Genomic DNA, 27,800 nt, shown 5'->3' on the forward strand with positions numbered 1-27,800 from the left:
CCCCACTATCTATCTTAGGGTTCAGGATGGGGGCAGTGGTTGCCGGCGGTGGCGGGGTGTTGGCCGGGAGGTGGCGGGGATCGCCGGAGAAAAGGCTCAGCACGGGGGGGGGGCTAGAGGGATGGCCGGGGCGGTGGCGGACCGCCGGTAGGGAGTGTTTTCGGGGAGGGTGGGACGGCGCACCGCCGGCCGCGGGCGGCAGGGGGCTGCTATTTGGCCGGTGGTGGCTGGCGGCTCAGGGGGTGGAGGTTGAAGATGAACCGCAGGCCCTTGATTTCGTATCCAATGGCTGCAAAATCGACTGACCAGGGATGAAAAAGTCAGTCGACCGACGTGTAGCCTCACCTTGCTAGTGCATTCAGTTTCGATAGCAAAATTCAGTTTCGACAGCAAAATTCAGTTTCCACAGTTAAGTTCAATTTCGACAGTTAAGTTCAATTTCAACAGTTAAATTTAGTTTTGACAGTTAAGTTCAGAAATGAGCGGCTCATGTATTTTACATCTAGCACTTTGTGGTTATGTATTTTACGTCATGTATTGGAGATGCTATTAGAATTCCACTCAGGTTAACATTGTTCATTGTCTCTATTGTCCTGCTTTAGCCTTGGCATCGTACAACTCACCGAAGCTGCTCCAATGACGAAACCCTCCATCACAGCGGAGCAGTACCTCGGGCTCCATCTCCAGACGCCTAAGATTTTCTTCCCCTCCTCCGACAGCCAAGTCAGCCGGAGCATCCTCACCGGCCAACCCAGTCATGCTGAGATCGACATGGCGTCGCTAAAGAGGTTGTACACTTGTTGCATCTCTTTTTTACTCTACATGTTATATATATTATCCACTGAGCACTCGTAGTAACGGGAAATACGATTATTTTATCCTACTATATGACAAGCAGTGAGGTACCAGAAAACTTAGCTATCCGTGATGGACTCTCTTGAATGCCATCATTATTTATCTCTGCGCGTTTGAGTTGTGCATTTGTCAATGGGCCTGGGAGTTGAGATAGTATGGCAGTGGCCTGGGTCCAAAGTAATAGAAGTAGCACAAAAACATTTTTTTAGTGTAGGATTTTCCTTGCTCAAGCCTGCCTACTAGAATCGCCAGTGCTTGAAAGGAAAAGTGAATGAAAAACATCGGAATTGGAAAGTTTCCTATGGTACTACTTTTCATGAATTTGGTGCAAAGGAATGGAGCAAAGGAAAACTGTAGGATTTGTTCCTTTAGTGTCTCCTTGAAAGAAAAACCGTAGGAATTCTAATTTCCACTTCTCCTCCTTTTCATATTCCTATTCATCAAGCACAAGACTAAGAGATAGTAGCATAATAGCATTATAACCGTACATTTTCTTGTGGTTTGACTTAATCTCACCATGCTTTTTTGCATCCTGTGATCTTCCAATTGTTGTGAATCAAACACCCAGATTGGCAGAAATCCTGTGTTTTTAAATTCTCTGTTTTGCACGTGCATTCCTATCCTATTCCTGTCTATTTCCTATCCCTGCATTGTTAGAATCCTCAAATTCAAACAAGCCCTTACTCAATTACTTCTGTTACAGATATGTGTCAAAGAAAACCTTGTGTGGTTTGTCCTGCTCCTACGGTGCTGTGTTCCACCCCAGCTCAGCTGCTCCAACGACAAAAGGGTTCACCACAGCAGGGATCCGCTCTCCAGACTGTCTTTCGCCGCCTCTGATCTTCTTCCCCGCCGCCGGAAGCCACGGCAACTGCATTACCATCATCAACTGAGCAGATGACCTTGAGGACTACACGGGTCCGCAAGAGAGGTTGCACTCTTCCGTGTCTGCTTACGTTATGTGTCGCTTAATATGATGACATGCTACATTATCGTCGTGTTCACCTATTAGACTCCGAGTCAAGTCCAAACTAATGCTGAAACTTGAGTTTTTAAATGGTTGTGGGGTACATATTGGGGCAGCAATCAATACAATCTATCTACTATCTGGTTAATCTCCGGTGTCTACTATGAGTTTCATGTTGGGTGCAAGCAAACATTAAAGGAGCCATTATCTGTATTTTTTAACTAAAGCTATTATCTGCCTGCTATCATTGGTTTTGGGTCTATCCACAGCTTGCTACCATCACTCTGGATTTGTGCATGCACTCCTTACATAATCTCACTATGTTTTATTCCTATGCATGCCAGTTATTGTACACAATGGAACTGGTCATGTAGAGCAAAAGAGACGAGCCTTGTGTGGCAATAAAATTTCGTGCAGACGTCGTTCCATGGTGGGCGCAAAGGCAGCCCCCCCTCCACCCATTTTGGATATTAATGAAGAGGAAGATAACTGTTTTGAGGGGGATTCAGAAGGAGAAGACCACTCCTATTTACCCCATGAGGTCTTTGCTCTAACTTGGCATGATGATGTTGGTAATATCATGCATATGGTGCCTTGCATTGCTTACTGTATACATTAAAGATGTCATCTGGTTAGTTTAGACATGCTTTGTGTCAATGCCATCTGTTTAGTTTCTTTATCGTATATGTGAATCATGCAATGCCATCTTGTCTAGCCAGGCATCATATATGTGAATTTTGCAATGCCACCCTGGTTAGCCAGTCATCTTATATGTGAATTATATCATGCCATTATTTTTTTATTACGTGTTAAATTTGTCAACAATTTTAGTACATTCAATTACTCTTCCTGTGCATCAACCATTCGGCACGGTCATGGAAAAATCTAGAGTGGAAACAAGGACTTCAGAGCAGACAATGTTATCTGACGAAGCGCATGTCTGGCTGGTTACCGATAGCTCCTCAGAGGAGGATTCAAAGACAGATGACCAGTCATATCCCCCCCCCCCCCGAGGTGCATGCCCTAACTTGGCAGGGTTATGTTGCTCATATCGTGCGTATGGTATCTTGCATTGCTATGTCATTTGCTTAGTTTAGACATGCTTTGTGTGAATGCCACCTGTTTAGTGTCTAATTACCATATATGTGAATTATGCAATGCCATCTTGTTGCAAGACATTATATATGTGAATTATGCAATGTTATCTTGTTGCAAGGCATTATGTATGTGAATTATGCAATGCGATGCTGTTTAGGCAAGCGTCATATATGTGAATTATATCATGCCGTCCTTTTTTTGTATTTCTCATTGCTTTTGTCGACAATGTTTGTATATTCAACTGCTCTTCCTGTGCATCAGCCATTCCAATTAGTGATGAAGAAATCTGCGTGAAAACAAGGTCTTCAGAGAAGACAATGCTACCTGCTAAAGCAGATATCTTGCTGGTTACAGATAGCTCTTCAGAGGAGGATTCAGAGGCAGATGACCAGTCCTATTATCCCCCTGAGGTGTATGCTCAAACTTGGCAGGGTTATATTACTCATATAATGCATATGTTGTATTGCAATGCTTAGTTTTTACATCATATACACAATATTGAATACCATCTCCTTAGTTGACACATCATATATGTGATTGCCGTCTGCTCACTTCCTTAGTATATAAATCATATATTTGAATTATGTCATGCCATGATGTTTACATAGACAGCATGTATCTGAATTATGGCATGCCAACCCATTTTCTAAAGACATAATATAGTTATATCATCTCATCCTGTTTACATAGTCATCATATTTTAAATTATGTCATTCTATCCGTGAATTATATCATGCCATCATGTTTCCATCGACGGCATGTTTGTGATTTATGGCATGCCAACCACTTTAATAGACACATCGTATAGTTATATCATGTCATCCTATTTACATAGTCATCATATTTTGAAGTATGTCATTCTATCCTGTTTAGTTAGCCATCATACATGTGAAATTGTGTCATGCTATCCTGTTTAATTAGCCATCATATATGTGAAATTATGTCCTTCTATTCTGTTTGCTTAGACAACATAAATGTGAATTATTTCATGCCCTGTTTTCTTCCCTACTATCCATTGCACCTGTCTATCTTACAATGTCTGTACATTCAATTACTTTTCTTGTTTATCAGCCATTTCAATTGGAGGGTGTGATGTCAGTATCTGTGGGAGGAAAAACACGGTCTTTAGAAAAGATCGTGCTACCTGTTGATGCAGATAGAACCACGGTTGTACTTGCCCAAGAACCAGCCCCACCACACATAACCCACACTCATGCAGATTGTACCCCTACCCAGTTGGACAGAGAACCAACTACACCCCTCCTAACCCCAACCCCAGCAGATAGACACCCAGTTCCCGTTGACACAGCACCGTCTCCACCATAGAGCACCCAAACACGAGCAGTTAGTAAGGCAACTACAGTGCCCAAATCACGAGGACCACCACTCCGAACCCGAAGTCAACGCTTAAAGCAGAAGAAGAATTGTTCTCAGGTCAGGTTCCGTAGCTATGGTTCATACTACTTTGCTCTTGCATCACTGTATTTACTGATACCAACTAATTTCAAATTTGAAGGATGCAATTGAAACTCCAATGGCGCAACAGGTATGTTTTAAGCCTGTTTCCTCAACATGTTTGGCTGTTTGCTATTGTAACTTGCTCTATGTTGATTTCAGTTTCAATTGAATAAATAGTTATGTGCTCATGCCATGCACATTACAAGTGTTGTTATTGCTGTGTAGTTTCCCACACATATATTTTGTCTATGCTGCTTTGTCTTAAATAGATATGATTCAAACTGTATCTATCTTGATTTGGCAACATAAACTAGAATGATATAGACCATACAGTGACCATACTACATAGATATATGTTTGTTTCATGCTGTTATCCTGTCCACCTTACTACTGAACTAGTTTACCAAAATGAGTTTCATATACTACATTGTAAACCTGAGATGTGTTTGTTTGTTTCTCTTTTAGAACGCGGATAAAATATTGGAGAAGAGTACCCTGTTATGCAATGGTAAAGGAAGTAATGCAGATAAGGTTCAAGATAGTGAGACATCCCTGTTGGTCTCCAAGAAAGATGATAAAAACTATAATGAAGACACTGAGACAACCCCAAAGTCCTGTCTTGATGTAGTGTTAGAGTTACTGGCTATCACTGCTGGCACCAGCTCTTCAAACTCGTTGCCTGAATCAGTTCGGCTTCTTGAGTCTCAACTTCAAGTTGAAAGACATCGATCAGATGTTATGCGACAGGAAGCCGAAGGACTGAGGAAATCCCTGTAGAATTCAGATGCATACTTTCTGGTGCAACAGCAAGCGCTAGAGGACTTAAGCGCCAAACAAGAGAAAGTTAATAAGCTTGCTAAGCATCTTGCCAGCATTATGGGTACCCAGGATATTGTTCCTTGAGCTCTTCTGAAGTGGTTTCAGTTCTGGACTTGTTTTGCTGCGGCGTTTATATGCTGCTGTGTTCCCTATATTTGCACTGCTGGCGAACTTTGATGCCCAGTGGATGTAATATGTGTAATAGTCGTGATAGCCTAGTGTAAGTTGCTTTCTTATTTATTTCCTTGTTGTCTTGTTTATTTGTTTGCTTGTAGTTAGTGCAGTTCTTTTTTTGCGGTTTGCTAGTGGCTGCAATAACCTATTTTTTAAAACTAGGCCGCAATAACCATGGGCTAATATTTACTGTAGTGACACTGGGCCTCCTACGGGCCATAGAAACAGTGGGCCTTCTACGGGCCGTATAAATAGTGGGCCTTCTACGGGCCGTAGAAACAGTGGGCCTTCTACGGGCCGTAGAAACAATGGGCCTTCTACGGGCCGTAGAAACAATGGGCCTTATACAGGCCGTATGATCGATTGGCCAAACATGGGCCAAACAGACCGCATTCTGGCCGTAAATGGGCTAGAGTTGGAATCGTCCGTTCATGGGCTGACCATAACAGGCCATCGTTAATAGGCCATATTTGATGACGCTATGAAAACGGCCCTACGTATTAACCGACCACAAATGGGCCGACTATAACCACGGGCTGAATTTGGCCCACAAGCAGAAAATAACAGTAACGGGCCGTAAGTAAACGAATGCTGGAAAATAGCCCAAGAATAAATGGGCTCTGAGAAGGCCGAAAGATAACATGGGCTGGAAACGGCCCAACGGAATTATGGGCCGTTAATGGGTACAAAGTGATACACTATTCTTTACGGGCCAGTTTCACCACGGGCTGTTAATGGGTGTAAAGTGATACACTGTTCATTACGGGCCAGTTTCACCACGGGCCGTTAATAGGCCAAGAGTTACATAGGGCCTCATATGGGCCGAAAGACGTCATGGGCCATACATGGGCCAGAAGTGAAAACAGGCTGGAATCATATTGGATGGCCCAGATGACGCTACAGGGCCTAATTCGAATAGGGTGTAACGGGCCTTGGGTTAGCGGGCTGTAAATGGGCTATATGCGAACAGGCCGTTAACAGGCTTTCCATGGGCCGGCCCGCCACCTTTTGACCAAGTCAAACGGGCCGGCATTTTCACAGGAATGGGCCTCTGTTGGGCCGTGCCACGTGTCGACGTATCATAGTCGCCTTCTGTCCAATGAGTGGATGACATCTGTCCCAGTGATGAGCCGACACGTGTTTCCTCCAGCCAATGATGATTTTACACGTGGAAAATCCCCATTGGTCGGGACTGTTAACGGGTTATCGGATCCAAAACCCGACCCGATAGCTTAACGGTGTTCTGTTACGGTGGATGCCACGTGTTGGTCACCCTTGATGAAAGCACTTCTGTGACGTGCGATTTATCGTCACGGAAGTGGACACTTCCATGATGATAATTTTGGTAATGTCATGGAACACTTCTACGATAGCACAAGTATGACTATCTTGATTCTGTCATAAAATCGTCATGGATGTACATGCATGACAGAAAACGTGACCTACTGTGACAAACACGTATCATCACGGAAGTGTATTTTTTTGTAGTGCCAGAGGGCGCCCAGAAGGATAGGTGGGACGAGTGGCGGAGCCAATGGTGCTGGATCGAGGAGGAGGATCCACAGGAGTTCTGTCGGGTTCACCGGAGTCCTCCGGTCCGCCGCAAGGACTGGAGCAACCTCGACACCAATGACAAGAAGCTGTCGGTTGCCACCACCAGGATCAACCACCTCACGGTGGCCGGGCTCACCCTCGAAATGATCGGGGCTGATTTCATCCGCCGCCGGATTGCCCCACTGCAGAACAAGGGGAGGCTGGCCTGGGACTACATGAACGCAGCCGACATCATGAGGTTCCGCCCTGGCTTGAAGCACAACTTCACGGTGATGAGGCATGCTCACTTTTGCCAGAGGCTCTTCCAGCTCAAGGTGAGTGAAAACGGCAGAGCTGAGTGGACCGGCAGAGCCGAGAAGGCCGGCAAGGCCGTCAAGGCGTCTCTGTTTGGGTTGCCGGCGGGTGTGGTCCTGTTGAGCAACAACTCGCGCCAGACTGCCATCATTGCCATGATGCCGGACTTCAACGCACACGGGCTCGATTCGCTCTGGGTCGAGCCGGAAGCGGAGGAGGTGCAGGCGTTCTTCGACAACTTGTGGGAGAATTATGTCCGTGAAGAGCCACTGCTCATCTGCGACACCACCAAGGAGGAGCTGGACTACATCGCCGCCAGGGCGGCGAATGCGACGCTCGCCAAGGAGGTTGGAAGCACCGGCACCATGGAGGATGAGACCAGTGCGGCCGCGGAGGAGAAAGAGCTCGCCGGATGGGCGGAGTCTGCTGGGGAGGCCAGCAGCGCCGGTGTTGGGGCCCCCTCATTGAAGACGTGGTCGAGGAGTCGACCGAAGAAGAGGCCGAAGTTGTCGACCCCTCGGCCACAGGGAAGAGGCGCGTCCTGCGGTGGGCCAGCTCCGCCAAGCCGGTCCGGCCCGGCAGGACCACGCAGCGGCAACAGGTCCAGGAGCAGTCCGTGCGCCAGACGAGAGCCGCGATGACGAAGGCCACGGGAGCGAAGAAGGCGGGCACACTCCAAGACCTCGGCGTCCGTGCATGCACCGCGCCCATCTCAGGAGGCGCGGGACCGGCAGTGTCATGGTACTCACGGTACCATGCGTTCGCTAGATCAAGATCGAGCTGGTGGATCTCGGAGCGCTCAGGACCACCATGCACGTCAACCTGCTGGCGCGAGCGAGACACGGTCGCCTGGACGAGATACTGCTCCTTCTAACATAGTTAGAAGTCCGAGCATATCCCGCTCCTCGCACCGTTCGCCACCGCCACCCGCCACCGCAGCAGAAGCTTTGGCGCGAGCTCAGCTGCTCCTAGACTACCCTCCAGCGGCGGACAAGATTGACGACTGGAGAGCCACTATCCAGAGTCTCATCGGCTTCGCCAACGGCGACACTCCACGGCAGCCGAGCACGTCTCAGCCGCGGCAAGCCAGCCAGGCACGAGCCAGAGATGACAAGACTGGTGGGGGTGCAACTACTGTGCACTCTCCACCTCGAAGGCCAAGATCGCCGACTCGCCGGGTCCACCTCGACAGCGACTCCACCGCGTCGTGAGATCCGCGAGCTCGTCGCGATCAGCGCCAAGTTCTTCAAGAACTACAACAAGAAGACGCTCGTACTCACATCGAGCGCCGGAGAGAAGCGTGGCGTCAATCAGACCAGCGCGCTGGGCCCTCTATTGACATGCATCCGCCAGGGGAACCAGGCGACTTGCCGTACGCGGTAGGTTGCCCTGCGTTCACTCGTGAGCTGCGGCAAGTCCAGTGGCCCAGTACGAAGAATTTCAAATCAGATGTACCAGAGAAGTACGACGGCAAGTCGCATCCGTCGGAGTTCCTCAGCATCTACACCATCGCGGTGCAGGCTGCTGGGGGGCGGGACGATCAGATCCTTGCCAACTACTTCCCGTTGGTGCTCAAGCCCAACGTCAGGTCCTGGCTCATGCACTTGCCGGACAACTCCATATCCTCCTGGGCTGATCTATGCCATCAGTTTGTCGGCGCCTTCACAGGCGGCCACAAACCTCATGGCCAAGAGAGTGATCTTCATCTGCTCGTCCAGAAGGAAGGAGAGCCCCTGCGCAAGTATATCCAGAGGTTCAGCCGTGTACAGCACAACATCCCAAATATCCACCCTACCGCGGTAATCAGCGCATTCCATCAGAACGTGCGTAACCGCAGGATGCGGGAGGAGATGGCGATGTGCAAGATTCGGGACGTCAGCGAGCTATATGCCCTGGCCGACAAGTGTGCACGCGCTAAGGAAGGGAGGAAATTCCCCGGAGAAAGCACTGGAGCAGGGGGATCTGACAGCGAGGATGTCGCCCCGGCAAAGAAAAACCGGCGGCGCAACAACAGGAAGAAGCAGAACAAAGAGGTGCTGGTCGTTAAGCAGTCCGGCAGCGACGGCGGCGCCAAGCGAGCCAAGATCGGTAGCTCCGGCAAGGAGGTTGCCGCGTGCACCAACTGCCAGGCCATGGTGGCCGCCGACAAGCAGGACAGCTCCGACAACCAATACTGCAAGATTCACCACACCAAGGGCCATGACCTCCAGAGCTGCAAAAAAGTCGAGCAGCTTGTCCAGCAGCAAAAAGCTGAGTACGAGCGGCGCGACAAGGAGAGGGCCCAAGGGGGTACTGGAGAATCCGACAAGAAGCGCGCCGGACGGGGAGGACGCCGCGGCAAGGCCAAGCAGCGGCAAGGAGACAGGCCTACCCGCGGCCGCGACAACGATGAAGATGACGACGACGAAGACATGGATGATGTTGAGACCAGTGAACAGGAGTTTCAGAAAGCCACAGAGGTCTTATGCGTTGAAGGCGGTGCTTCTCTGCACACTTCACACCGCCAACTCAAGCAGTGGGCGCGGGAGGTCAATGCAGCGGAACCACCTGTCGAATCACGCAAGCTTCTGAAATGGTCCAGCACGCCTATCATCTTTGACATTGAGGACCACCCTGATCGCACAATTGCGGTCGGGTGCCTGCCGGTGTTGGTTTCACCAACTATCCGCAACCTCAAGGTCACTAAGATGTTAATCGACGGCGGGGCCGGCTTGAACCTGATCTCCTCCGCTGTACTCCAGAAACTCCAAATCCCTGACAGCGAGCTCGAAGAGACCGGCACATTCCAAACAATCAATCCGGGAAGGAGCAAGCCGAAGGGGAGGGTCATGCTGCCGGTAACATTTGGCAGCGAGCTAAACTTCAGGACTGAGAAGGTCACATTCGACGTTGCCGATATCCCATTGCCCTACAATGGGATACTTGGCCGTCCAGCACTCGCCAAGTTCATGGCGGCCACTCACTACGCATATAACATGCTGAAGATGCCAGGCCCGATAAGTGTCATTTCTGTCCCTGGCGACAAGAAGGATGCTCTTATCTGTGCCGACAAGATCTACCGAGAAGCAGCAGCCACGGCAGATCGCAATCCACTTGCCGCTGAACCTCCCGGGGGGAAGAAGACCAAGTCTGGCAAGAGTTCTGATGCCCACTCCAGCAAGCGCACCTCTTTGGAGTGCTGCGCTGCCGTTGAGGACGCACCATCGAGCTCCACCGGCAAGTGCAAGAAGACGATGGCAGCTCCGCCAGAGACGAAGAAGGTATCCGCCAAGGAGGACGGCACTGGTGGTACCTTCACCATCAGTGCCACGCTCGACCCTAAATAGGAAAGCGCGCTCTTTACTTTCCTGTGGGCGAATGTCGACTTGTTTGCATGGCAGCCGTCTGACATCCCCGGTGTTCCCAGGAAAGTGATTGAGCACCACCTTGCCGTTTGTCCTCATGCGCGGCCCGTCAAGCAGAAAGTCAGGAAGCAGGCAATGGAGCGCCAAGAATTCATTGCAGAAGAGATCAAGAAACTGGAAGCAGCATGCCTTGTCAGAGGAGTGCTCCATCCCACGTGGTTGGCCAATCCTGTAGTCGTGCGCAAGGCAAACGGGAAATGGAGACTTTGTATCGATTTTACCGATGTTAACAAAGCTTGTCCCAAAGACCCATTTCCTTTGCCGCGCATTGACCAGATTGTTGACTCCACAGCCGGATGCGATTTGCTTTCATTTCTTGATGCATACTCAGGATATCATCAGATCTTCAGGGCAGAAGAGGATGAGGAGAAGACTGCATTTGTTACTCCATGTGGCACGTACTGTTTCGTACGGATGCCTTTCGGATTAAAAAATGCTGGTTCGACATTTGCAAGAGTAGTCCATGTTGCTCTTGAGCCACAAATACACAGAAATGTGGAAGCCTACATGGATGATATAGTGGTCAAGAGCAAGGACAGAGCAACCCTGATTCAAGATTTAGACGAGACCTTTGCAAATCTGTGCAAGATCAGCCTCAAGCTCAACCCAGAGAAGTGTGTGTTTGGAGTTCCCTCTGGCAAGCTTCTCGGGTTCTTCGTGTCTCAGTGGGGAATTGAAGCCAATCCCGACAAGATCAAGGCCATTGAGCAGATTGAAGCACCAAAGCGCGTCAAGGATGTACAGAAACTCGCCGGTTGCGTGGCTGCTCTCAGCAGGTTTATCTCTCGGTCTGTTGAGCGCGCCCTGCCATTTTTCAAATTATTGAAAAAGGCAGGTCCAATGAAATGGACTCCGGAAGCGGAGGCTGCGCTACAAGACCTGAAGAGATACCTGTCCTCCCCTCCAATACTTGTCGCACCTAAACCACAAGAGAAGTTGCTGCTGTACATAGCGGCAACCAATCAAGTGGTTAGTGCTGCGTTAGTAGCAGAGAGGGAGGCAGATGATGAGCCAGCAACCGTGGCAAGCGCATCCAGCGACAAGCAGGGAGCTTCCCCGACAAGCTCTGGTCCCGACAAACATGGATCTGCGCAGATACACGACGAGATACACAAGAAGATGGTGCAGCGCCCAGTCTACTTTGTCAGTTCCCTTGTGCAGGGGGCTAGGTCAAGGTACTCTGGTGTGCAGAAATTGCTTTTCGGCCTTCTCATGGCCTCGAGAAAGCTGTGCCATTACTTCCAAGCACATGAGATCACAGTTGTCACTCGCTTTCCGCTCAAGAGGATACTGCAGAATCCAGAAGCGACAGGCAGGATTGTTGAGTGGGCACTGGAACTGTCAAGCTTTGGCCTCAAGTTTGAAAGCACTTCAACTATCCAGAGCAGAGCATTGGCAGAATTTATAGCAGAATGGACGCCAACACCAGATGAAGAAATTCCAGAAACAAGCATCCCCGACAAGGAAGCAAGCAAAGAGTGGCTGATGTACTTTGATGGTGCCTTTTCGCTGCAAGGTGCCGGCGCTGGTGTGCTGCTTATCGCACCCACCGGAGAGCACCTCAAGTACGTAGTCCAGATGCACTTTCCCAAGGAGCAAGCAACAAACAATACTGCAGAGTATGAGGGATTGCTTGCCGGTCTCAGGATCGCGGCAGACCTCGGGATCAAGAAGCTCATTGTCAGGGGTGACTCACAGCTTGTCGTCCCAAGTAAACAAGAATTATCAGAGTCCGTTGATGGAAGCTTACGTTGACGAAGTGAGAAAGCTAGAAGAGCACTTTGACGGCCTACAAATGGAGCATGTTCCAAGAGCTCACAATGCCATTGCTGATGGCCTGTCAAAATGCGCCGCACTTAAGCTACCTGTGGAACCAGGAATCTTTGTGCTCAAGCTGACTCAACCGTCCGTAACACCATCAACTAGACAGAGCAAGAAAAGGAAGTTGATTTCTGGTGACTATTTGCCGGCAGAGCTTCCTGAAGCCGCCGCCAAGAAGGTCCCTAAGATCAACGTCGAAGGCGCTGAGGAGCAGTCTGCTCCGGGAAGCCCTAGGGTTTGTTCCGTTGAAGCAGAAGCTCCCGGCAAGCTTGTCGGGGAACGTCAAGCTCCGGCAGGGACACAGCTTCTCGCCGTAGAAGCGGATATTCCCGCAGTAGTCTCCAAGATCAACACCAAGAGCGCCAAGGTCTGCTTCGCTTCTGTTGCTCACCCGAGAAGCAACGGTCAAGCGGAGAGGGCAAATGCTGAAGTGCTGCGCGGGCTCAAGACCAGAACTTTTGACAAGCTGCACAAGTGCGGAAGAAACTGGATCGAGGAGCTGCCGGTGGTTCTTTGGTCGATCAGAACGACGCCAAATCGAGCCACTGGACAAACACCTTTTGCTCTAGTCTATGGAGCAGAGGCAGTTATCCCCACGGAACTCGTATACGGGTCACCTCGAGTGCTCGCTTATGATGAGCTCGAGCAAGAGCGGTTGCGACAAGATGACGCGCTGCTCCTTGAGGAAGACCGTCTTCAGGCTGCTGTGCGAGCTGCTCGCTACCAGCAAGCTTTGCGCCGCTACCATAGCCGCAAAGTTAATGCCAGAAGTCTCGAGGAAGGCGACCTTGTTCTTCGGCGCGTTTAGTCTGCCAAGAATTCCAACAAGTTGACGCCAAAGTGGGAAGGCCCTTACCGGGTGAAGCGAGTCACAAGGCCTGGCGCTGTCCGCCTTGAGACCGAAGATGGCGTACCAGTGAGCAACTCCTGGAACATCGAGCATCTTCGTAAGTTTTACCCGTAAGGCGCGGTTGTCGGACCCTGTCCGGCAACCACCCTTTTGTACAAGTCTTGCCGCTGTTGCATGTAATCCTTTGTACAAAGCCAGGCGCAGACCCTGAGCACAAGTAAATGAAGCGCTGGCACCCCGGGGTTATAGCATGCATGCTAGGTCGAGTCTCGTCCTTGGTTAGGGTTGATAGTGCCTAACAGCGGCTAACCCCTAGCTTAGAGGTCGAGTGTCCGTCCCTTTGCTTTTCTTTCGTTCGCAGGGCTCGCATATCCTGGCCAGACCGCTTGAGGACGAAAAGGAGAAGAAGGGCGCGCCGGCACCTGGGCCCCGGCAAGCCAGTGTTGCTAGGGGCTGCAAGTACCAAGATTCATCCACGGCAAGCCAGAGTTGCCGGGGGCTGCGATATCAGATAAGTCTTTCATCCCTCATCATGCATCCTCTTATGGACTGGGAATGCGAAACCGCGTTTCTTCCCGAAAACTGCCGTGCTCCCTCAACTCTAGGCCCTGGGGCTCGTTCCCGGGGCCAAGTTTGGTCGTAGTCGCGGCAGCAAAGGGATGAAACGAGGAGGCCGCACCCACCTCGTTCCCGCCTCCGTCAAAGGCGTGGGAAAGGTCGAGCGACGAGGGAAGGCGGCAGGGCCTGTTGCCGGGAGATAAAATGTCTGTCTGAGGGATACCAAGGATTTGCTCCTTGGCATGGGTTCAACCCGCGAGACAAATAACCCGGCAAGCATCCCCTTTTCATTAAAAAACGTCCCATTCCGGAGGTAGGTCAAGGAGGCGAAAAGGGCAAAAGGGGCGCCTAGGCGAGCTACGGGTGCCAGAAGACACCAAGAGAACATCCCGGGGGCCGTCCGAAGGCTGGACGGTGATGGCGGCGCCGGAAGCGGGGCTCGAAGACGGGGCGGCAGGACGTCAGCACGTTGTCGAGGGCACCACGCCCTCGTACTCCGACTTGACGGCCTTGTCGCCAGCCCTCTTCCCCTTCCGCAGCCTCCCTACGCCAGCCGCCCAAGGAGACGACCCCGGGGAGTTCAAGGAGCCGGCGACACGGATGATGGGGTCACCGGTGCCGCACGAAGCGGCGCCCGACACCTAGTCGGACCCGCCATCCCGCCGCCCGCTACCCTCATCGTCGCTGTCGCTCTCCTCCTCGTCACTCTCGCTCGAGGGGGAGCCTTCACTATCGGAGGAGCTGTCCACGCAACACTTCGCCCGAGTGCCGAAGCACCCGAAGACCTTGACGGAGAGGAGATCGCCCTCCATCAACTTAAAATGGAGGGTAAACCCCTCCATCAGGCTGTGGATACGGGCGAACGTCTTCCACCCTCGATCAAGATACATCACATTAGGGGCTGGGAATACAACGCGGACTCGCGTGCCGCTGATCCCACAGCCCCTCATGTGCAGTCTCAGTGTCTCGGGTGGGTCCAACTCCATCGCGCTCGCAAATGGAGCTGGAAGCCGGAGGCGACGACGAGGCGCCCGACGCAGCCTAATGAAGAACTCGCGAGGGTCGTCCCCTATATGGACCGCCGTGGGGAGAGGAACCGCCGGCGGAGGCAAAGTTGGCGCGCCGCCCCGTCCGCCTCTTCCCCGAGCGCCTCGACCTCGTCCTCGACCTCGTCCACGACCTCGTCCACGACCTCGCCCCCTCCCTCTTCCCCTTATGACTGGCTCTGCCACCACGGGCGCGGGAGAGGGAGGGGTGCGCTGTCTGGCGGCGACCCTCGCCGCCACCGATGTAGGGCCAGGGTTCCCTTTCTCCATGGCGAATGAGAGAAAGGGGAGCAGAAGCTGAAGAAAGGAGGAGATGATAGAGTGTGGGCTTCTGTGCTCCCCTCCCGCTCTTTATAAAGGAGCGAGGTGGGGGTCGGCCGCCCCGCTCAGCGAATCAAGGCACAGGAAGAGCAGGGAGTCGGGGCCGACCCGCTGCCTCTGCTCGCGACGGCCCAGTTTCCCGCTTCCACCGTCCGCGACCCCAAGTGCATGGGAGCCGCGTGGCGGGGATGCAGAACCGAGGCGACGGATGAGGCAGCCTCGCCCCACCCCGTGATCGCGGGGAGTGGACGCCTCGAAAACTGCGCACCGGCCCCGTCCAGTAAATGCACCACGCCCCCACGCCTACCTCCGTTTAGGGAGGAGGGCATGAACCGTCCCCTTCATCATGGCCTGACGCATGCTCGCGGGGCTTAGTCCCGCGCACGCCGCCCACGTCACCCACGATGCCGCGTTTGACGCGTGCCGTTCTAGGCATGCGCGGTGGAAGCGGAGAGATATGCGGCGTGACCTAGGCCGCGCTTGCCCGTGCACTGTTTTGGGCCTGGCCCAACAGCGCTCGGCACCGTGTCTGGCCCAGGCCCGGGGGCTCCTGTCGGTGTACTAGAGTAGGGGTACCCTAGTATCCCGAACTTGTGCACGGGCAGTCGCAGCATCCCGCGGCAAGGCTTGCCGAGTGACCGCCAAGACCCTCCGCGGCTACTTTGAAGACCATTCAAGAGCAAAGTACTCAAACCAAGGCCCCGGCAAGAGGAGCTGGCCGGGAAGGAAACAAAACCCTGGCAAGAGGAGCTTGCCGGGAAGGCCAAACAAGGCATACCAAGAAAACTTGCCGCGACGCGCCACGCGTCCCGGCAAGGCCCGGTGAGCGACAAGCTCCCGAACGCGACAAGACAACAACCGCGGCAAGGCGCTTGCCGCGGCAAACGCCCACTTCGTGCCCGTGCTCCAGCACACCCGCCAACGTGTCGCTCTAGGACCCTCCCAAGCACACGTGGCAGGAGGCCGTGCAGCTAGGGGTGCGCGGTGGCAAGCAGGCGCTGACAAGATAACCATCATGGCAAACGGTGGCATCCCTAGCGGTCCCTTTCGGTACTGTTTAGGCGACACAGACGGGCAATTAATGCCCTTGTCCCCTGCCGCCAGGGTTAGGTATGATACACTGCAACAGGCAGCTGTGCCTACCACAGCACCTTTCCATTTTTGCCCTTTACCTCCGTTGCCACCTGTCGGTAACCCCTTGAGCATATAAAAGGAGGCCCGTGTGCAATCTAGGAGGGGGGGGTTAGCCAGTCCGAACACTCACGCTCGGTCTTGCTAGCCGCTGGTGTGTACTGTAGCACTCCGCGCTCCCGAGCTAGAAATCAATACAAAACCACAAAGCAGAAGTAGGGTTTTACGCGTCCGTGCGGCCCGAACCTGGGTAAATCGCTCGCGTGCTTTGCCTCGATCTGCTCTTTGCACGACCTCCGCCCCCACCGAACCGAAAGGGACCAGGTCCGCCGGTCCCATAGGTGCCCGTGGATCAGCACCCCGACAGAGAGAGACCATCTTCATCCTACACCTCTCACGGATTGATAAACCTTAGGTCATCCACATGAGGGAAAATTGCTATTGTCCTACAAAACTCTGCGCTTGGAGGCCCAACACATGTCTACAAGAATAAAGTTGTGTAGTAGACATCAAGCTCTTTTCTGGCGCCATTGGCGGGGAGGTGAGTGCATGAAGGTATATCTTTAGATCTTGCAATTGTATCTTTTAGTTTCTTGTTTTATCACTAGTTTGGTTGGTAAAACAAAACTAAAAAAATGGAATTGAGGTTGCATCATATTATTGATCATCTTTATAATATCTTTCTTGAAAATGATGGATCGGAAAATTGTGCTCAATTGTTAGAAGAAGAAGTCAGTAAAATGTTTGGCACAAAATATTTGAATGATGAGCATGATTTCAATGTTAGTATGAATTCTTTGAATATCCATGATGCTAATGATATGCAAAGCCATAAGCTTGGGGATGCTATATTTGATGAATATGGTATTTTTAGTCCCCCAAGTTTTGATGAGAAAATTTATTATGATGATTTCATGCCTCCTATTTATGATGATTATATTGATGAAAGTGGATTTGGAGAGGTCGTGACTTATTTAATGATGAATCCACTATTTTGGAAGAGGTTGCAATTGATTATGACAACAAAGTTGCTATCTATGATGATTATGGTGATGACATGTATTCTATATTGAATAATGATAACCATGAAACTTGTCATCATGATATAATTTTGAATCTCATGATAGTTATTTTGTTGAGTTTGCTCCCACTACTATTCATGAGAATAAATTTGCTTATGTGGAGAGTGAGAAAATTTCTATGCTTATGTATCATGAAAAGAATATTTTGTGTGATAGCTATTTTGTTGAATTCATTCATGATGCTACTGAAAATTATTATGAGAGGGGAACTTATGCTTTTACATATCTCAATAATACCAAGTTTTCTCTCTTTATGTTGAAAGTTTTGAAGTTGCACTTGTTTTTCCTTCTTATGCTAGTTGATTCTTGTTCCCATAAATTGTTTGCTCACAAAATCCCTATGCATAGGAAGTGGGTTAAACTTAAATGTGCTTGCCATATGCTTCATGATGCTGTCTTTGTGTTTCAATTCTTATCTATTATGTGAGCATCATTGAAATCATCATGCCTAGCTAAAAGACATTAAAGAAAAGCGCTTGTTGGGAGACAACCCAACACTTTTACCTACTATTTTGTGTGTTCACATGATTAGGATACTGTAGTAATCATGTTGTATTACTTTCGTTTCAATAAAGTGCCAAGTAAGACATTTGGGATGGCCTATGGTGATAGTTGATTTGATCTTGCTGAAAAACAGAAACTTTTGCGCTCAGGAAAAAAATTCTCATTTTTAACAGAAGCGTTATAAAATGCTGATTATTTTTGCAGAAGATTAATAGACAAATTACCAAGGTTTTCCTATTTGTTAAGAATTTTTGGAGTAGCAGAAATATGGTTGGAGTACACATTACTACAGATTGTTCTGTTTTGACAGATTCTGTTTTCAATGCATAGTTTGCTTGTTTTCTAGTTTCTATGGCTTATATTGCTGGATATAAATTGTCGAAATGATATGCTACAGTAGTAATTGTGTGGAAACAATTATGAATCTTGTCTTTGACAGTACCAAAGTGAAATGGTTTGCTCTTTATCATACTAACCTATCTCACAAAGTTTCGTTAAGTTTGTGTGATTGAAGTTTTCAAGTTTTGGGTGAGATATCAATATGAGCAGAATAAGGAGTGACAAGACCCTAATCTTGGGGATTCCCAAGGCACACAAGGTAATATTCAAGGAAGATCCAAGCAACTAAGCTTGGGGATGCCCCGGAAGGCATCCCCTTTTTCGTCTCCAACATTATCGGTAACCTCACTTGGAGCTATGTTTTCATTTGTCACATGATACGTGTTTTTCTTGAAGCGTCATTTTTATTTTGTTAGGATTTTCTTTATGTTATTTATAATAATATTTTGCATCTTTTTTCAATAAAAATGTCAAGGATAGCCTTTACTATACTTATTTTGCAAGTCTACATGTGGCTGTTTCAAAACAGAAAGTTTATTGCTGTTGCAAAAATTCTCCAGAAAATTCAGAATGTGATAAAATGTTGAATTTTTTTGTAGAATAAGCTCTGATAAATTTTCTACCGTGTGGTAAATGTTTAGAATTTTTGGAGTTACAGAAGTATGATTATTCTTGCATTCTTTACAGACTGTATTGTTTTGGCAGATTGCTGTTATGGTTGCATTGTTTGCATATGTTTGCTTGCTTAATGATTCTATTTGCGGATATGAGTATTAAATATGCAGAGGCATTTAGTATGCAATGTTAAATAATAATTTTAGTGATTTTCTACAGTAGAGTACTGGTACGCGTCGGTCCTAAACAAACGGTTTTAACCCCTTTCCGCGACGGCATTTGGAACCGTCGCCAAGTGAGAGTGGGCGATAGGGGGTCCTTCACGACCCAGAAACCATCGGGGATATGCCCTCCTGGCACACACGTTCGGCAAAATGAGGTCTTGTGCGACCGGCGAGTGGTCAAATACAAAAATACGTACAGTAGAGCTAAAAAATACAATTATACGGCAAAATTGTTTCCGGTCGCAAGTACATCCCACACAGTCAGTCGCCGCTAAACGTTCCCATTCGTATGTACATCCCACACAGTCAGTCGCCGCTAAACGTTCCCATTCGTATGTACATCCCACACAATCGCTCCAAGGAAAACATTTTCGTTCATAGGTACATCACACACAATTTTTCCCGTTAAATCGATTGCGTTATTGAATGTATCACACACGGTCCATAGAAGAAACTTTGTGGCAAAGGCTGTCCATCACACACAGTTTTTATGTGGTAAACGTTTGCGCAAGATGGCCTAACACAAACAGTTTTCAAGAGAAAATCGTGTGTGATTCTTCATTGATCCAACACGGTTTATTCCTAGAAACTGTCTGCATTGCCTAAGTTCATCGCCCACGGTATTTTTTTCAACAACCGTTTGCAATAGCAAAACCCAATTAGCAGGCTAATTCTCCATTAGCAGGCTAATTATTCGATTATTCATAATCCATTTATTAATCTAATTGACATTTCATATTAAGCACACAATATATTTCATTTCCACATTAAGGAAGCAGAATTTCATAATTGAAATACATTAGAGTACAACATGATATAGTTTAAGCACTCAACTACCCCATTACACAACTGCACCAGCAACAAGTTCCACATGCAACATGTAGAACCTTTCGAAATTAGCATCATAGACAGTATATAGACAGATGCATCTCATCTGGAAAACTGCTGAAGCGGAAGGCAAATATTGAGCCTTCATTCATGTTGAAGGTCTTTGCAACTTTAGGCCAGTGCCTGTGGATGATTGACCGTCCGTCCTTCGTCCTCTTCAGGAACACTTCAACATTGAACCATGGGTGTTGTATGAAAACCTTCCTCGCCTCCTGACCATAGAGGTGGTTTGAGAGGTAATCATCAGTGAACTGCTTTGGAAAGGCATGAAAACAAGGATGTGCATAAATATCTTCTCTATATTGGAAATGGGGCAAAGGAATAAAAAAAGGCAAGGTATAATAGTTAGTACCATCTTATAGTGAACTAATGTCTTCTTCATTGTGTAGACAAAGATCTTGTTGTTTTTTGTCGCTAATTTCTTTATCATAACAATCTTTCTGAGTTTCTTGATTTGATTGATATTCATGGACAACTCATTTCCCCATATGCAAAAAGGGTCGAACAGTGGGTCAAAACCTCTAACAGCGGGACCTACATGTGCAAGACCAAATTGTTAAAAACCAAAATATTAGAATGGTTCCTGCAATTGCACAATAATGTGCTATTAGACAACGGACCATGCACGTGCTAACCTCGATTGTAAACCTCAGTGCTTCCCATTGTTTCCCTGCAACATATATAAGGTAGTTATTCATCAGGTTAAGTAAGGGTTCGCATGCTATCAGTAAAATATGTTGATGAAAAATAAGCACATTGCAGATTCATCAGATTAATTCAAGCCACACGGAAAACCCATTTATCCAAACCAAGCATGATTAAGAACTAGGAAATATAGCACTTGTATATGTTTCTCATGTATTAAGTGCAGCCATATTCGATTTATTCCTGACATGCACAACAATACAAAATTCTACCCATGACAATTGGACATCGCATTGCAGAATTGAACCAAGCAGTTAACTAAAGACCACAACAAATGAACCAAACATTAACTGAGCACCACATTGCACAATATAACATACTCCTAATAAAAGATCAGACGGTTAACTACAGCCAATTGTAGCAATTGTATTTGTTTCTCATGTATTTACTACAGCCAAATTCAATTTATTCCTCACATGGTATACAATAATAGAATGCACCCACAATTTTGTAAAGATAAATTCGATTTATTTCTCACATGGAAGACAATACAAAATTACAGCCTGAAGAATTGAACATCACATTTGCAGAATTGAACCAAACAGTTAACTGAAGATGACAACTAATTAACAAAACAGTTAATAAGTGAGCACCACACTACACGACATATAGAACATATACACTAGAGCAACATATTGCATGGTAAAATTAGATAGCACAATTCACTAGAATTTTTGAAGGAAAGGCAGGAGCAGCACACGCAACGGGTAAACCGAGCATGCTTAACCGGCGTAGCTAGCAAATGGCAAGGTGCTCCTGATGAAGCTATGTACCTAGGGTAGGGTCATAGGCCTGTCCAAGATACCCTCCCCAAGGACATCACCCTAAAACCAGAAGCATTCGAAGAAGAATCATCATCCACTCGACCATGGAGCATTCCACTCGGAAGACTCGAAGTCACTCGACCATGGAGACTATCACTCGACCGCCGGAAGATCTAAAGCCACTCCGTACTGCAACGGTCGGACATTATGTCGTAGATTTAATGGTCATTATGTCTCTTTATTGCTGGCGTTACAAGTAACGCTCCCCTCTTGATGTACCTTAAATCCCTTGTAATGTGGGCTGGCTGGGGTCCTGGCGCACTCTATATAAGCCACCCCCTCCACATGCACAAGGGTTCGCACCCCATTTAACACACACGCATATAATCCAGTCGACCGCCTCCGGGCACCGAGACGTAGGGCTGTTACTTCCTCCGGGAAGGGCCTGAACTCATAAAACTCGTGCGTACAACTTCTCCATAGCTAGGATCTTGCCTCTACATCCCTACCCCCTATTCTACTGTCAGACTTAGAACCACGACAGTTGGCGCCCACCGTGGGGCAGGTGTCTTAGGGACTTGTTGGAGAAGTTGCAATTTTTTTGATCCCCATCAGCATGGTTTCAGGCGGAGGATTGGCCGAGGGCCGCGAGATTCGTCTCGGCGCGCTCGTGTTCTTCACCGACGACTCCGCTTGGCTCCAAGAGGCTCCACTCGATGTCGAGGCGCTCCCCGTCCGCGGGGCAACGCACTTTCACGCGTGCGTCTGTGGCGTCCTCCTGCGGCAGCCGTCGACCCAGTATCGGTCGGCTCCTGTGGCGTCTTCACTCCCTGCTGCCCGCCGGCGCAAGCGTTCCGGTCGGTCGAGGCTCCAGCGGTGGGTGAGGCACGCGGTGGCTCGCTAGTCGGCCACCCCCCAAGTAGCGGCAATTGAGCCCGACGAAACTCTCTACGGCCTGTTCGGCCTATCGACTAGCTCCATTGAGACTGCATCCGAGTGCGACAGCAGTGACCCCGCGGTGGAAGTCCTGATGGTCAACGGACCGCGCAGTCCTCTTGGCTTCCCCCGCGACGACAGTGGTGATCGTGGAGGTGATCCATCGCGTGTCCACGAGGAGTACCGCCCCAAGCCCCTCTCTTCGTAGAAGAGGGAAGAGCTTCGCCACCGTAACATGGATGCACTTCACACTCCAATCGTTGGAGAAACCCCCGAGGCCCGGGCCATGGAGGAGGCGTGCTTGGCCAACTTGGCTGAACGCACTTGACTGGAGAACCTCCAGCACGCACTCAATGAGCGTGTGCTACCTCTTGAGCACTGCGTTGGATTTCCCCGAAGAGGAGAGGATGATGGAGCAAAGTAGCGTAAGTATTTCCATCAGTTTTTGAGAACCAAGGTATCAATCCAGTAGGAGGCCACGAGCAAGTCCCTCGTACCTACACAAAAACAATAGCTCCTCGCAACCAACGCGATTAGGGGTTGTCAATCCCTTCACGGTCACTTACGAGAGTGAGATCTGATAGAGATGATAGATAATATTTTTGGTATTTTTGGTATAGAGATGCAAAATAAAAAGTAAAAGGCAAAGTAAAAGGCAAAGCAATAATAAAGTGATGGAGATTGATATGATGAGAATAGACCCGGGGGCCATAGGTTTCACTAGTGGCTTCTCTCAAGAGCATAAGTATTTCTACGGTGGGTGAACAAATTACTGTTGAGCAATTGACAGAATTGAGCATAGTTATGAGAATAGCTAGGTATGATCATGTATATACGCATCACGTCTGAGACAAGTAGACCGACTCCTGCCTGCATCTACTACTATTACTCCACTCATCGACCGCTATCCAGCATGCATCTAGAGTATTAAGTTAAAAACAAAGTAACGCCTTAAGCAAGATGACATGATGTAGAGGGATAAATTCATGCAATATGACATAAACCCCATCTTGTTATCCTCGATGGCAACAATATAATACGTGCCTTGCTGCCCCTTCTGTCACTGGGAAAGGACACCGCAAGATTGAACCCAAAGCTAAGCACTTCTCCCATTGCAAGAAAAACCAATCTAGTAGGCCAAACCAAACTGATAATTCAAAGAGACTTGCAAAGATAACCAATCATACATAAAAGAATTCAGAGAAGATTCAAATATTATTCATAGATAGACTTGATCATAAACCCACAATTCATCGGTCTCAACAAACACACTGCAAAAAGAAGATTACGTCGAATAGATCTCCACAAGAGAGGGGGATAACATTGTATTGAGATCCAAAAAGAGAGAAGAAACCATCTAGCTAATAACTATGGACCCGAAGGTCTGAGGTAAACTACTCACACTTCATCGGAGAGGCTATGATGATGTAGAAGCCCTCCGTGATGACGCCCCTCTCCGGCGGAGCTCCGGAATAGGCCCCAAGATGGGATCTCGTGGATACAGAAAGTTGCGGCGGTGGAATTAGGTTTTTGACTCCGTCTTCGATTGTTTGGGGGGTACGTAGGTATATATAGGAGGAAGGAATACGTCGGTGGAGCACCGAGGGGCCCACGAGGCAGGGGGCGCGCCCTAGGGGGGGTGCCCCCACCCTCGTGACCGCCTCTTTGACTCCTTGGAGTAGGGTCCAAGTCTCCTAGATCACGTTCGGTGAGAAAATCACGTTCCCGAAGGTTTCATTTTGTTTGGACTCCGTTTGATATTCCGTTTCTTCGAAACACTGAAATAGGCAAAAAAAAACAGCAATTCTGGACTGGGCCTCCGGTTAATAGGTTAGTCCCAAAAAAATATAAAAGTGGAAAATAAAGCCCAATATAGTCCAAAACAGTAGATAATATAGCATGGAGCAATCAAAAATTATAGATACATTGGAGACGTATCAGGCATCCCCAAGCTTAATTCTTACTCGTGCTCGAGTAGGTAAATGATAAAAAGAGAATTTTTGATGGGGAGTGCTACTTGGCATAATTTCAATGTAAATCTTCTTAATTGTGGTATGAATATTCAGATCCGAAAGATTCAAGACAAAAGTTCATATTGACATAAAAATAATAATACTTCAAGCATACTAACTAAGCAATTATGTCTTCTCAAAATAACATGGCTAAAGAAAGTTCATCCCTACAAAATCATATAGTTTAGTCATGCTCCATTTTTGTCACACAAGAATGCTCTCATCATGCATAACCCTGATGACAAGCCAAGCAATTGTTTCATACTTTAGTAATCTCAAACTTATAAACATTCATGCAATACATGAGCGTGAGCCATGGATATAACACTATGGGTGGAATAGAATATAATGATGGGGGTTATGTGGAGAAGACAAAAAAGGAGAAGATCTCACATCAACGAGGCTAATCAATAGGCTATGGAGATGCCCATCGATTGATGTTAATGCAAGGAGTAGGGATTGCCATGCAACAGATGCACTAGAGCTATAAATGTATGAAAGCTCAACAAAAGAAACTCAGTGGGTGTGCATCCAACTTGCTTGCTCACGAAGACCTAGGGCACTTGAGGAGGCCCATTGTTGGAATATACAAGCCAAGTTCTATAATGAAAGATTCCCACTAGTATATGAAAATGACAAAGCAAGAGACTCTCTATCATGAAGATTATGGTGCTACTTTGAAGCACAAGTGTGGAAAAAAAGGATAGTAGCATTGCCCCTTTTTATTTATTTTTATTTTTTGGGCCCCTTTTTTTCTTTGGCCTTTCTCTTTTTTTGGGACAATGCTCTATTGAATGATGATCATCACACTTCTATTTATTTACAACTCAATGATTACAACTCGATACTAGAACAAAGTATGACTCTATATGAATGCCTCCGGAGGTGTACCGGGATATGCAATGAACCAAGAGTGACATGTATGAAAGAATTATGAACGATGGCTTTGCCACAAATACTATGTCAACTACATGATCATGCTAAAGCAATATGACAATGATGAATGTGTTATGAAGAAAGGTATGGTGGAAAGTTGCATGGCAATATATCTCAGAATGGCTATGGAAATGCCATAATAGGTACGTATGGTGGCTGTTTTGAGGAAGATATAAGGAGGTTTATGTGTGAAAGAGTGTATCATATCATGGGGTTTGGACGCACCGGCGAAGTTTGCACCAACTCTCAATGTGAGAAAGGGCAATGCACGGTATCGAAGAGGCTAGCAATGATGGAAAGGTGAGAGTGCATATAATCCATGGACTCAACATTAGTCATAAAGAACTCATATACTTATTGCAAAAATCTACAAGCCATCAAAAACCAAAGTACTACGCGCATGCTCCTAGGGGGATAGATTGGTAGGAAAAGACCATTGCTCGTCCCCGACCGCCACTCATAAGGAGGCGATCAGCGCGAGCATCAGCCGACTGTGCTAGATGGTCCATGACGCCGGCCTGCAGCCCGGCATCGAGGAACGTCTCCAGGTCGTGCTTGAGGCCGCTTGGACGACAGATTCGTCTCCTTGTTTTACGAGGTCCTTATCGGCTTCCTCGACAAGTTCACCATCGTCAAGAAGCTCACGGACGACCTTGATGTACACGTCTAGCCCACGCGCTCAAGCTCTGCGATGCCCGCCACCCTCAACGGCCTCTATGGTGACAACCTCTTTGACGCACTGGTGGCCCTATGACTGCCCGCCGTTGCATCGGAGAATGTCCACCTCGAGGTCGCGCTCGACGCGCAGCACCTGTCGTAGCAAGACACCGTCGACATAATCACCCATGTATACGCGAAAATCGTCCACAAGGACTACTACGTGCCAGAGGAGGATGATAGGTTGCTGGCCTTCTTGGACCACAGGGCAACCTTGGACCACATTGTTCAGAAGCACGTTGAGCTCACCGCCAATGTCGCTGCTCCTCACACGTTGTTTGGTGACCCGGCGAACTAGGGCGTGAGGATGTCGTTGATGGATCCGTATGTATGTTTATGTTTTCGTCAAATACATGTAGTAGTATATGGTACTACTAGTAATTATCTTACCTTTCGCATCAACTTCATAATTTTCGTACGTACTCCATGCATGAATCACGCCAGAACCAAACTTCTCATTACTCTAGGAAAAATCATTATTTCTATCTAAAGGTCGCGCCATGGAGCAGAACCAAATTTTACAAGTTACAAGTTCAAAAGGAAAAGCTTGCCGTGTTCGTGTCGCACCCCCACACGGTTAGTCCGGCACGCCGCTCAAGGGGGAATGTGTGCTGTGTTGCATTTTCACTTACAAGTGGGACCGCAGTTGAGCAAACCGACTATCGGCAAACCCCCACCCCGCCCATTGCGTGATGGCTGAGAAAACATGAGGGAGAAGAGATGGTTGTAGCACGGACTCTAAGAAAATTGGTGTCATATGGGACTCGTGTGGGTGGCGTGTGCCGTACTGCTAGACGTGAATGCTAGTTATGGCCCATGCCACCCCACTATATCGAGCCTATATCGAGGTGCTGGTTACGTAGAACAAATTTCCTGGAGTCTGTGTTCATCCCTCGTCTATCTCTCTTCTCAGCCAGCCAGCAGACGCACGGAGCCCATCATCTGTTTGCTCACATGCGGTCCCACATGTCAGGGAAAAAGCAAGAGGACCCACTGAACCTGCACATCTTTCACCTCGACATGCTGGTGATGAAAAACAAATCCAATAAAGATCTTCTGTGGCCGCTTTTGGAGTTACTCAAGAGTAGTAAGATTCTATTTATAGTTTAACCCAAGATGCACATCACGTGGCTACAACTACCACTCCATTTTCTTGCATGACACGACCTGGATGTTGGATTTCCCACGTGTCAGCAAAAGGAGGAAGAACTCGACCAAATGTTCTCCACATTTAGACCGGAGGAGTAGGAAACACGGCAAGCCCTGTGCCTACATCATACTACGTACAAGCCCACCTCACGCAGTCACGCTATAACCATATTTCTTGGCCTCCGTGTGACACCTAGCTCTAGTTGATCTAACTAGAACTAACTATTGGTTGGCTCTATGTGTTGTGGCAACTTCATACTACTACGGATGCTGGCTATACTACTACGACACTAACACTCCAAGAAGTGAGTCGAAAACCATTTCTAAATTGAGTTTATGACATGCATATGCAAATGTGCCATTCATTACATACAACGAGTCATCAACACGCAATGACAACGAGGATACATGTTGGATTATAGATTAGTTCCAACAGAATATTCTAGTAAATACTAAACTTTTCATCACACAACAAATAACAAGCAGTGAAATGAACTTCAGCTCAACCAATCCTCAGTGTTGGAAACACTTGCTTTGACCCAGAAGAGTTTGTCCCAGAAGGGCCAACTACTGTCAATA

This window comes from Triticum dicoccoides, chromosome 6A (genome assembly GCF_002162155.2).
Source record: "Triticum dicoccoides isolate Atlit2015 ecotype Zavitan chromosome 6A, WEW_v2.0, whole genome shotgun sequence".
NCBI classification, from domain to species: Eukaryota; Viridiplantae; Streptophyta; class Magnoliopsida; order Poales; family Poaceae; genus Triticum; species Triticum dicoccoides.